The following is a 10478-nucleotide window of genomic DNA, read 5'->3' as shown; positions in this document are numbered from 1 at the left end:
GTTCTAATTAAATCAAAAAGGCCTGATAAAAATGAATTTCTGGTTAATTGATAAACAGAAATTCTGTTTTATTCTCATCAAAATAACATTCTTGTTACACAATCTTTTTGTTGTTTTGTAATCACAATATTTTTCTCAATAAGTATTATCTGTACATCGAAACATATATATAGTATATCTTAAAACACCCTGGCAAGCAAATCAATTAAACATTATATCTTGTATCAAAACTCTTGAGATAATAACTATAGTTATGTGCACAAAATTACTTATTTACTCGCTTATGTAATTGAACGGGGGATATGCAGACTTCACGTAGATTTTATGACACAAAAACTCGCAATTGTACAGTTTTCAGAAATTAAGTGATTTTTATTCATGATTAACGAGCAATAACGGAACAATTGGCTACATTCGGTAGGATGGTTACAACTGCTTTGATAAATGCATTATGTTCGCGACTGATTCTCTCGTGATCGTTGTCGATTGTTAATTTATCGGTATGTCGATAATGCAATTAACGAGTTGTAAAATGTATGGATAACTGCATTGTAAATTAGAGGCGTTGCATCACTTTTCTGGTTTAACTCGCGCTTGCGCGCTTTTTTTTTTTTTTACCACATATGAATCCCTAACAATGAGACCATTCTTTCTAAATACACTTCGTATGCTTTTTTTTCTTTTACTCTCTCTTCCGTTTTTTTCTCTTTCCGTCTTTCTTTAAAAAGTGAATATATGTGTCTGTATGCTTGTTTCATTTTAAGCAGAGAAGATAAAGACAAACGCGTATAGCATTATATGAGTTAAATAATACTTCATGTCTTTCTTTGCGCTCCATTTCTTTCATATAAACGCATTGTATTGTAAGAAACAGTCGAAGAATTATTTTTATATTTTTATATTTTTATATTTAAAAATGTTTATATTTTTGATCGAAAAATTAGTAAGAATTCAACTAAGTTTTTTTATGTAAATGTAGATCAGCTGTTCCAAAAAAAGTGATATAAATTGAAAATGTTTTGTCAGAGATAAAAATGATTTGCTTATATTAAAAAACATAGAATTTCTACATCTTGTTTTCGCGAATGTTATTACGGCGTCTAATATATATACAACATGATAACGTAAAATCATGCAACATTGAGAGGATTTATTTTTCTTTAATACATCTCATATTACTCTTTCAGAGTAATCGTCGTTTTTTTACAAAATTTCAAATACAAATGTTACAAAATATTTAAATATTAAAAAATAACAAAGGAAATAATATCAAACCACAAAAAAGAATGAATATTTAAAAAACTACGCAATGAAGTAATGGAAGAAAAATATGTAATTCCTGGAGAACAGCTTGTAGCATCAATACTGTAAAAGATTCGTAATTTTGTATCAAAAATACATATAAATATTGATGTTGATTTACATTATCGGCCAAATATCTGCAAGAAGATTATTTCTCTGCAACAAGACCGATGACAACAATTAAATACAAAAAATCAAGTAACTTTAAATCAGGCGATTTTTATGTTACTTTAATCAGTTTCGAATTTCGGCATGACACAGCAAAAAAAATCGAACGAAGAATTGTAAATCCGCGCATAAAATAAATGCAATTTAAATCTCGTTAACCAGTAAGCAACGACCGATACAAGGATTCGTCTCTACGATTAAAACAGCACGTATTGCAATCGCATATGCATATTTGCGGATGTCATTTTAGTGAATTTTTAGTATCACAATACGTCTTTCTCTCAATTATGTAGAATATTGCATAATATATTACTATTAGTGATGGCTTCCTCGATTGATTTATAATTCTGATAACAAAATTATTCAAAAATCAAATTCTTTTAATATTTTCAAACTAACGAAAAGTCGAGTTTTGTTTATTTTTACATGTAAAGTTGAAATGTTAGTAAGAATGAATAGTGCAATTCAAATAAATGATTATGCTTAATAGAATCGTTAGCAATTTAAGTAACAGGGCTATTTTTAATTCCTACTATTAACTTGCAAAAACTTTTTAACTCTTTGAATTCATTAAGAAGTTATTTTTAGCAATTTTTATACGCAAATTAACAAAAGATAAATCGTTAAAATTTATGCGATAATTATTAGTAATTTGAAAAAAAATTTATCAAAAGAAATAATGAAAGAATGAGACATAGCAATTACCATCAGAAATTATTTAAAATTAACTTAATTATTAATTAAGTAATTTAGTGAAATAATACATTTATTACTTCCAGTTATCACTAAGAAATTAACATATATAATAAATTAGTATACAAAATTAATCTTTCACGCTAATTTAATTTTTTGATGAATATATTGAACTTTCGCAGTGTCACTATGAGCAGCTTAAACATTTTTATAGTAGAAATTTTCCTATCTTTTTAGAGAAGAACTATGGGATGTATTACGTTTCACTTGTGATGAAATGCATGATGGATGAACGACGAAAGATAGATAACATTATAATATATCTTAAGAGTATGAACTTAAGATAACATACTCTTGTTCTAATTACCTCGACCCAAATTCATGAAAAATATTATGCTGCTACATCGTGAAAAAAAAAAGGATAAATTATTATAGATTGACGAAATGTACTTTGCTTATATGTCTGTATCGAATGCTTGTTCTGTTCTATGGAAACGAAAGTGCGTGACGAGCGTTAAAAAATGATTGTGAATTGATTAAGTGAACCTGTCATAAACGTCCGATTGCAGTAGCATCTTGTTAGCATAGCGGAAATAGTTTCACTATCTTTAGAACACGCCCGCGAGGTATCGTTTCTACCGTATCAAACAAACAGTCATCCTTCAACGAGTTGTTACACGTCTGTTAGTATCGTCTGAATTAACAAAGCATCTATTAATGATCGATCAACAAGATTAAAGTGATAATTTACGTGCAAAAATAGCGCGTTTGAAACGACAATACACATCATTGCCTTAATAACAGTTTGATGAAAGCTAGAAATATATGAGTATCGAAAGATTAACGAATGCAAAGACATTTCGCGTAAATTAATGAAGCCGATACGAATATTCAATTGAAGTAAATTACATAGTATTGACGTTACATAGCCGCGTCACGCTGGCGGATATAACACGTCAATATATGCATTATTTTGGAAGGCGAAAATTTAATCAATTGCGGAAATGCCAGCATTTTTAGCTTTAGGATAGTTAATAAACGGGCTTATCGGCTAGCAATTTTATGCAAAATCGTGCGCGGCTTTCACCTGTCTGCCGATTTTTATCGCCTAAAAATACATACTCATTGACTGCCAAACACGCGACGATGTCGTTCGCCGAAACATACAAAACAAAATGTGACTGCATCTATTTCGAGCCAGTCCATGTCGATAACCTTGTTTAAAAGGTACGTAAAAGGGATTTAAAAAAATCTAAGAATCTCTTACATGTTACAGTAACGATTGCCAATAATGAAAAACAACGCGCAAAACATTGAAACAGGATACAAATATCTAATAAAAAAGAATTGTCAACAAAATAAATTGCTTAATAGACAATTCCTCTAGCAATAGAATCACAAACAGGAAAATTCTGAAAAATATGTTTTTAGTTGTAAATTAGTCCTACATATATATAATTGAGAGTAAGAAATAGCAACTAAATCATAAAAATATATCTTATCCGGAAAAATCCTAATTTTGCACGGAAAGAACAATTTTGCTCAAGTATCTAAAAATTTCATTTCAAGTATCTAAAAATTTAGCTAGCTGAAAATAATTTTGTTGAATCTCATCAGAACAGCTATGTTATAATTTAGAAAACTCAAACGAACTGTTAGACTGTTAAAACTTTTTACAATATTATTCATCATGCTAGAGTGTCCTACATAATTATTTATAATCCAATAAAATTATTTTCAGGTCCGTCAAGCTAAATTTTGAGATGTCTCAACAAAACTGTTCTTTCCACATATGAATTCATACATTCTCAATAAATTTGCGATCAATAAAAATTGTTTGTATTTCTCTTATCTCGTAAAGGATTAGAAAAAGTGCGTTTTGCGTACAAATATAAATATTGTTATTGAAAGGAATCAGCTGGTCGATTCTTCAAAGGTATCTCTTTCAAAGGGAAAAGTTGCGTGTTACATACTATAGGCTCCTTTAACGATAACTTCGTAATAACGTAACATTCGGAATGGGCGGAGATTGATCGAAAGTTCGGCCTTGAACCGCCTTGATAGAATAATCGGACATTTTCGAAGGAGCCGGTTCTATGTTCGACGTCAACGCCGCAAGTGCGTTTCGTGATGCGAAGCCAAAAAAACCCAACGAAAGGCATCGATCGAGAAAATTGCTGACTAAACCGACAATCTTTAGCCGTACAAGTGGCTATCGTAAAAAACAACCGACGAGACGAAAAGTGCTAAGTGGATGGCAAATAATTTGGTCGGGAGAACGCGATAAGTATCGCGCGGAAAACACGAAGAAAATCGACGCTGGTTTAATTATGGTAATTTCACAAATGCGTATATCGCATTGTAGCAATTTCATGATTGCGGTATTAATTTAATACGGGAACTTTCTCCACATTTTAAGCACCGATAACATCATCTATCGTTTCGAGAAGAAAAAAAAATCGCACGAGAATAAAGAACCATTTTCTTTGATGGATCTTACAATTCAGATCGTGCTCTTTGAGTTATACTTGTGAAAATATCGACACCTTCGCTTTATACCTCACATGCTTTGTAAATTTAACTTGTACTTGTGAGAATATTGATGCCTCTCAGTTTTATGTCGCACGAGATTGGCTTAAAATGCCGACGTTCGCAGCTTTCGCGATTGAAAGGTATATGATCACTTCGAAGCTTACCGCAGATTCCGTTTCTCCATCATCGAAGATTTTCCTTCCCTCGCGCTTTTATTCACTCGCAGAGCAACATACCACCGTCACAGATCGTGCGTTTCTTCAGCACCGAAGATGTATTCCGATTCCACGGAACGTTCAGTTTCGATGACTCTTCGCTATGATGTTTTTCGATGATCGATCCCATAGTTGCTTCAAGGGGATTCGTAATTTCCTGAGCGAGGATCGTAATCTGAGTATGGAATCAACATTCGCCGACGCGAATTCTCGCGAGCGAAACTCATTCGAAAATTCTTGTCAGCAATTCGATCGATAAAAACACTTCGTGTTGATATTTGTTGTCGAAGATTTCTGTCTATTTTTGCAACCAATTCCGCATTTCAGGAAGCTTCGCTTCAGTCATTCGACACCCTGCATTCGCGGATGTGTAGTTCGCGAAATGCCATTCAGCATATATCCCAACAGTTCGTACAGTCATTTCAACAATACTGATCTAATAATAAAATTTCTCCGAAGTTCCAGTCTTTCCGGTCCATCAATTTTTTTATTTTTCCGATCAAATCCACCTGATAAAATCTTAAACATCAGTAAATCACTCATCCACTGCATTAGTCAAAAATTCCAATCACTCAAAATTTCAATCGATTCAACGATCACTAAAGAATGATCTTCGAGCTTCAAAAGTCCAGATCACAGTCAAAGATCGCGTTATCACCGATGTAGTTATCTCACAAGCGTTCTTCCTTCAAGTCCATCCGTGATTCTCTAAAATTCCTCTCCTTCCTGAATCTCTCTCTCTCTCTCTCTGTGGATTTCCGGATTTACTAACTAAATTTCCTCACGATATCGCTTCTCTCCTGTTTGCTCTCTCTTCACAGGATCACCTCAGTCAGCCGGGGAGATACTCTGTCAGCAGAGGGTACTCTTCTGCGAGAGGGAAAACGTGCGCGCTCGCGTGTGGTAGCGCAAGTCGTCGCGAAATGCTCTCGCGCTTCTGCCGACGTCACCACTTATCGCGTAGGAAAGCACCTTGCATCACGGAGTGGCGGCGTATATCCACGCAGCCGTCACCCAGTTGTCACGGGGTACCTCCTTCCGCTCCTCGTCTCACCAGTTCGTCGTCCCCCTCTTGGGCTACGTCTAAGAGCCTCCACTCCTTCCGTTCTCTCCTTCCCCAGAAGAGGTCCAAGCTGCTCCAACGATAGACCACCTCTCCTTTCCTCTCCTCGTCTATGTTGACCGCTAAACGAGCGGCGTGCACGTGTATATGCGCGATAGCTCGTATACTTGTATGCGTGTGACGAGCCGTTACGCACACGCGGACACACTGGAACACAGCAGCTCGCAATCGGCACACGGTAGGTAGATGTGGCGAAATTTTTGCTTAACCCAGTTGGCGGTGATTTTTTTCGATCTTATATATCCGTTTCTATCAATGTAGATTAACTTGAATCTCGATTCAGTTTACTCTTCGCTCTTTTCTAATTTTAAAAATGAGAAAAGGACGAAGAATAAGTTGAACCAAGAACCAAGATTAAAATTAATCTATACTGATGAAATGAACATTATTAGTGTTCTATTTCAACCTCGTGTCTTCTTTATTTAAATCCATAAATTATCCTCGCTACCAACCACGTTGCTTCACTCGTGATCTTCGATCGTTTTCGATTTTTCGCACAAGAATGTGATATTTTTGCTCTACCATTTCGCACTTGGTGCCTCAATTATGTTTTGTTATTTCTTCGAGTTATTAAAACCAGACACTCGCAACGCGATTTAATTGCGTCGATTCAGTCGGCTAAGATCGCCGATAGAAATTTTCGCACGGCGTTCGTTACCGAAGCCGAGCACAGACTGACGCGGATCCGGCACGCGCGTGCCGAAGACATCGGATAGACGAAGAGCTCGACACGCACAGCCAAGAGTAACGCGTCGCATTGCGTCGGCGCTTTTCGCGACACGACGCGCCGTCGCGCCGAGTGAGCGATTACTGGGGGCTGGGCTGACTCCCGATGTCCACGACGATCACGATTGCCAGCCGCGAACGGACAGTGCTGCGTGATGTTTGAGCGGCGAAACCTGAATTTGCGATATTATCTAGAATGATGCAATCCCAGCATTCTCCGATGATGGATATTGTCTCTAGGTCAACGATTAAAGATCTGAATCTTCATTAAAGTAAACAGTTTCTTGTGTTAACAAATCGTATTCATTTGATTCTTGACAAAAAAAATCTTAATGTTGTTTTTGTATTTCTAAATTCTTCAAAATTCCTTGTACTGAAATATATAAACATTCCATCAAAAAGAACAATAAATTATATTTTATAAATATATCAATAGAGAGAAAAATGAACTTGATATTTTTAGTCGTCATTATTAATGACTAGTATTATTATCATAGTTGGCTACAAATATATTTCTTTCATGTAAATACATCGCGATGAAGAAGAGGATAATCGACGTTCGGAGTAGCGCTGGTGGAAAGTATAAACCAACGCTAGCATCACGAGATATCGATAGTCGGATAATGTGACGCGGTATCGCGATTTAGCGGCGCTTCGTTCCACTTGCGATGGGCACGTTATACTCGGCAGAGTGGTGAATCCTCGTCACTACCTACGATAGTTTCGGGCTCGATGAATGTCTTACACCTCACTAATCACGAAGGAATCGCGCGAACGCGAGCGAAGCACGGTTGAGAGTGCTATACGATTCCTTCGCTTCCAATCGTCCTTGACATACTTCCGCTCGCCCCGTCCCGCACACCGAATCGATGCAATCGCGGAAGTTACGCGCGCAATACCCGCTGCTCTTATCCCTCGTATAGGGTGTTTCATGCAAATGGGATGTTCGTATCATCTTCCATTCACGGTTTCACGATTCGGATCGAGGCTTGTCTCGACAAAGACGATCGATGATCGACAGTCAGGCACGAACGAGACTATAATTTAAAGTTGAATTATGAGAGAAATAAAAAATATATTTTTTTTATACTCCTGTGACTTCCACAGGAATATATTTTCATCAAAGAAGCTACGTGCTTTACGGATTATCTCCATGTCTTGACTTCTAGAAAAGATATGATAGAAAAGATATGTAAACAATCTCTTTCATTAAAATTTAGGAGACTCGACATTCACGACATTCAATAGAAGACCCGATCACTTATTTTTCAAATACTTCAAGAGAATTGCAAGAGTTAAATTGTAAGAGAAAAAATAGGCGGCAATCTTTCAGAGATTAAAATTCAATCGGAGATTCGATGAAAGACAATAAAAACTCTATTTTTTATTTTTCAAATATTTAACGAGAATTTTCCGCAAAACTTCGAAGAAACCGATGTTGAATGAAGAGCAAAGCTGACAAAAATATCCGCGTTGCGCCAAACGCATATCTATAAAGCGTGCACACGTGCAGTGGATATTCCTCGTCTACATCAAGCGTCTTACATTAACACCTCGAGCGTTCCATGACGATTCGTTACTTCACACTTCGACGTGCTTTGGCAATCCTGCCTATACTCGAGCGAGCGAGGCTCACCACGCGCTCTACTCTCTCTAACTGTTTACCGAACGACATTAAGTAGATAATGAATGATCACCGTTTGCTCTAAACGTACTCGACGCTCCATATCCCCGTGTTACGGCACCACCAAGCGTCATCATCTTCCGTCTGATCCTCGTCGCAATTCCTTTTCCCTAACGCACGCACGCACGCACGCACGCACGCACGCAGCAAGAAGCAAGTCTTTCGCAATCTCCCGCGGAGCCCCGAAGACGGCCGAAGACACGTCTCGCTGACGCACGAAGAAGCAGAAACAAGCGGGTAGACAGGCAGGCAAAGCAGGTACCGACGTGCGGCCGCGGCGTGGTCCGCTCCGACTTGGCGCGGCCGAGTATCGCTTGTGGGTCGAGACTCGTATATGCGGGACCTGTACCCCGCGTGTAATATAGGTCAGTGGGCCAGGGCGATCGCGGACGGCAACGCGGACGTGCGCGCCGCGCCGCGTCGCGTCGCGTCGCGTCGTGCCGTGCCGCGCAACGCGCGCGTTCGAGCCCGTGGCCTGCCTGCCTGCCTGCCTGCCTGCCTGCTTGGCCTGCTGACGAATCATCTCTCGTTACATCCCTACGTCGCCGGGGCATTATCTCTACTTGGGATTCCAGAAAGATTTTACTTTCCTAATTATGAGATCTCAGAGATCAGAGAAGTCGCCAAGTATGGATGTTAACATTTTTGGAAAGTTTCGAATAAGACTAGATTTCAGATAATCGTCTTCTGTAATTATTTTTAATAAAGTATTTTTTTTTTTTTTTAATCTGTATCTATTCAATAATAGATGTTCCACTTTTCTGTGAAAGATTGGAGGGGAAAGAATTATTACTGTGGCCGTATAATTTCTGACAGAGCGGAGCTAATTTTTACAGAACATGGAAAGGACAATTTTGTTGATGTATTTAAAAATTTAACTAAATATAGATGTAAACGTAATATATTAATAATAATTTTGTTGGATCATTAAAATAATTAAAGTAGTTGCTAGAATGTCGAAATTGTTCGCAGCATTGCTCGTCATGTTTGAGATTTCTAAGTAATTTTGATGGTGCAATAAAATTATATATACATTTTCAGATCTGTGTTCATCTAAATTTTTAGATACTTTAGCAGAACCATGTTTTCCGTGAAAGAGAAGCCTTTCCGTGCGAATATTTAACGCGATTGTTCACGATGCACTTAGGAAGGAACCTCTCGCAACTTTTCAACCGCGATAAAATGCAACATCGATACGAAATCGCTATTAAGGATGTTTACGTCTAAACGGATTATTGATCAAGAGACTCGCCGACACGCATGTCTTGCGACAAGCATGTGATAAAGATAATAGATATGTAAATGAAATGTTGAGCGGAAAATGAAAATGATGAATGAATCCCACGGAAGATTGAAAGTGATAAATGACTGCGTAGAGGATCGTCGCTCGTATATCTCTTCTGCGGAACGAAATGACGTTTTTCGTTCGAAAATAAGTGGCCCGTATCCTTTAAACTGGAGCGTTACATGGAAAATCGAGAATAGTTTGAGTAATACATATACAAATAGGACGATTTGGTCGAAGTATCTAAAATTTTAGACAAATATGAGTCTGAAAATAATTTCGTTTTTGGGCTATCAAAATATTTAATTATGTAGAAAACTCAAACATGATGAGCAATGTTGTAAACATTTTAGCAATCCTATATAATTATTTTAATGGTTCAATAAAATTTTCAGATCTGTATCTTGCTACAATAAATTTTTTAATATTTCAGTAAACCGTTCTTTACATGTAAATAAATAAAAAAATTAAATAACAAATATTGATATTATTCAATGCTATTTTTTATTAATATTAAAATTAACTATTCAACATCAGCCCGATAGACACTAAAATTATATACTTTAAATAAATTATTACCAATGTTTATTCCGCAAGAAAAATTAAAAGCCTTTTATTTTTATTAAGATATTAAAAATAGTCCTTGTAATTTTCTAAACATGTACGCAACATTTTATGGAAATAAATGCAATAAATTAACACCAATACGCAACCTACAATTTTTATGGTAATTGTAGAAAATTAAGTGTG

The sequence above is a fragment of the Atta cephalotes genome, assembly GCF_000143395.1.
Source record: "Atta cephalotes unplaced genomic scaffold scaffold00048, whole genome shotgun sequence".
Classification (NCBI taxonomy): domain Eukaryota; kingdom Metazoa; phylum Arthropoda; class Insecta; order Hymenoptera; family Formicidae; genus Atta; species Atta cephalotes.
Note: the sequence above shows the minus strand (reverse complement) of the source record.